Source organism: Lottia gigantea, assembly GCF_000327385.1.
Source record: "Lottia gigantea unplaced genomic scaffold LOTGIsca_147, whole genome shotgun sequence".
Lineage (NCBI taxonomy): Eukaryota > Metazoa > Mollusca > Gastropoda > Lottiidae > Lottia > Lottia gigantea.
This window is the reverse complement of record NW_008707746.1, coordinates 493,803-496,900: the sequence shown is the minus strand read 5'-3', so window position 1 is coordinate 496,900 and position 3,098 is coordinate 493,803.

The following is a 3,098-nucleotide window of genomic DNA, read 5'->3' as shown; positions in this document are numbered from 1 at the left end:
TGTCCCCCCCCCCCCCCCCCCACAAATGGTCAAGCTTGGTTGAGTAGAGTGACTGAAATGGACGAAAGATAGGCACAATTTGGCATCCAAGAACATCAAAGTGCCGAAATTTTGCGCCTGTGGGACCCATCTCCACTCACAGAAGCGTCATGACGAAGGGGCACACGTAGCAAATTTTATCGTTCGCGCATATTCGCACTGGATGACTGGAAATTCAGTAACATGCCTTTCTTTCTATAATATTTCTGAGAGCTATAAAGATACGGTGTCACCAGCTCAACTGAAACTTTCTCATGCCGTTATACTCTGCAATCGAATTCGCACCTACGGTCCGACCCCTTTTGAATAAATCCTGCGTACGCCCCTGGTCCCCCCGCATTGCAAAAAGCCATCTGCGTCCCTGCTTTATTAACCGTATTAGTAAATGATATCATATTGTGATAATGTCCCTCCCTTCAAAGCCACAATTTCTATTCATTTCAGTCCATACTGTATTATGTGAATAGGGAAATGGAATAACACGCCATGAATTGTTTCGAGTTGGAATTGTTTGAGTATAAATTATAAAAGCTATTAGTCTTCTGTTAAAACATTTTTATTAATTACTCGTATCAGATAATACACTTTTTATATTAGTAATCCGATCATTTCTGACTCTATATGAATGCGCTCGATTCCGAGTCAAATTGCTAGTTGCGTTCTATTCTTCTTATTAAGACGCTGCGTTCGATTCCTCTGAGTAGTCTGTGTTCTATTTCTCTCAAATATTCCGTTTATATTAGGTTTTGTTCGATTTTTCTGAATATAAGACATGGTGCTTATCAAGCCTCGTCCGATGTCTTTATATTTAGCAGCGCTCGAATGCTGTATTAAGAGGTCAATCATTCGATGTAGACTATGTTCGATTCCTCATGCCGTGCACTGTACTCCGTCATCTGTATTTGAGTCATCTGTTGATAATTCGAACCGATTAGATTTGCAAGACAGAAACACCAAATTTAACAACTCCTCTGAATCACAGTTTGGAAACATTCCTAAATAGAACACATCACATTTTCCTTTTTTTACGCAGAAACCATATATTTAACAAATTGGTTAATATGAGGATTCTTATTGATATACTTTTCTTTGATAAATCTATTTTCAATTTCATAACAAAATTAATGAAATGAAACATAATTTTTACGTCCTACTTTTCTGCTCTATTTTAGGCCAATGAAGATGAACTCCATCATCTAATGACAGGCGTTTTTGTGGGCCGATTCGATTAGGTAGATTAGCTATTTTGTGCGTACATTTGTGAGCCAGTTTACCTAAACTGATTTGGCTAATCGTCCTAGTCGTCCCAGGAGGTGGTTAGGCGATTCGATTAGGCTTTTCCAAGATGGCGGCATGTGGCAGTTGCCACAAAATAGCGGTCTTTCGTTGGTTGTCAGCGGAGGCAGCCATATTGCCAAATCGCCGATTTGAATTTCGCATTTGTGGACCACTGCTAATCTAAACCAAATTGCACCAAAACGTACTACCTAATCGAATCGGCCAACAAAAACGCCTGACATGAGGTGGATTTGTCAAGGACATCGGTATTAGCCTATTTTATTTTTATTTCCAACTGCCGAGGGATCTTTGACAGCTGACCAATTCTGTTACTGCAAATAACAACACACACCATTGTCCATGCAGATATATTACTTGCCCCTCCTAACAATCAAGCCAAGCTTCGGGACTGGTACCTTTCAATTTTGCAATAAATATATATGCCAATTAGATGTCTAACTCTAAAAAATCAAGAAAATCCGTTTTTCATGGAAGCTGCCATATTGGTTTTAACTGCGCATGCGTGTTGTTTAAACATAAAGGGTACGTTCGATTGCGCATCTCGGCTACAATCGTGGCTGCTACTGACATGGAATTGTGGGTTGCTACGTAGAGTCAAGCGTCACTGATTGTCGACGCACGCTATAGTTTTCTATAGGCGATGTTCCTCCAGTCAGTCATCACTCCAAGGGCTGACTCATAATCAAAGACATATCCAAGGTAACATCAGCATCAGCAATGGAGTTTCGGACTATATCACGTGGTCCTATTGAAAGAATACTGTAAAGGCGGATATAATGAATACAATTGTTTGATTATTCCTTTATCCGAAAGTCTGACCTACGTCTACGTTTGTTTTCTTCAAACTCTGCTCATAGTGAACCATCTTTTGTAAGCGACCCTTTACGACATCCAATTGTCGTAATGCAAGTAAAGTGCGACGTCTGACATATTCCCGCCAATTTAACGTCTATGTCGTTGGCCTACGTCTAGAGGTTTACTGACGACCTGACCGCTCCAACACCTTTCATTGCCTCTTTGTCTAAAGTCATTTCATTCCGACGTCTTGCAAAAGTGTTTATTCCGACAACCGACTTTCGTCAAAGTTTTTGACGGTGAATGCCAAATTTCCAAATTAATTGGCCCATCTCATGCAACAGAAACGTATTGACTATAAGCAATCCTTATCAGGACAGTTGTATTTCAACTGGACTTCGGGCATATGAGCCAAGTAAGCTTACCCACATCGTGTCAAAACCACACACCCATCGTCATACTTCCTCGGGACCGTGGTAACACAAGTGAGAAAAGTTACGTATTCATAGCTTAATAGTGTCCAATCAAAATTGGACCTACTGCATTGGTAGCAAATTTAAGCCAATCAAAACTAATCACTCGTTTTACGCTTTGTTTGTTAACGTTAACAAAATGAAAGCAGCGTGGCATTACATATTTTGATGAATATGTAGCGTACGGTACAGAGTAAGATTTTCGTTAAAGAATTGAAGCCGAGAGAAAATAAAACCTTACTTTGAAATATTTACTTGGAAACGGGCGGTGGTAAAGCGGTGTTGTGCTTCGTTTACGTGACTTCATTTCTGTTTTACCGATCTTATTGGTCAGATTTAGATGTTGCCAATCTCATTTCCACGCCCCCAAAACGAAGAATACAGGACTTAGTTTAATACGGGTTAATAAGACCATGTCAAAACCCGTATTCGCGATACGATGGCTTACCCATTGAAAAGCGGGTCTCTATCACCTTGGAAAGCAAATATATA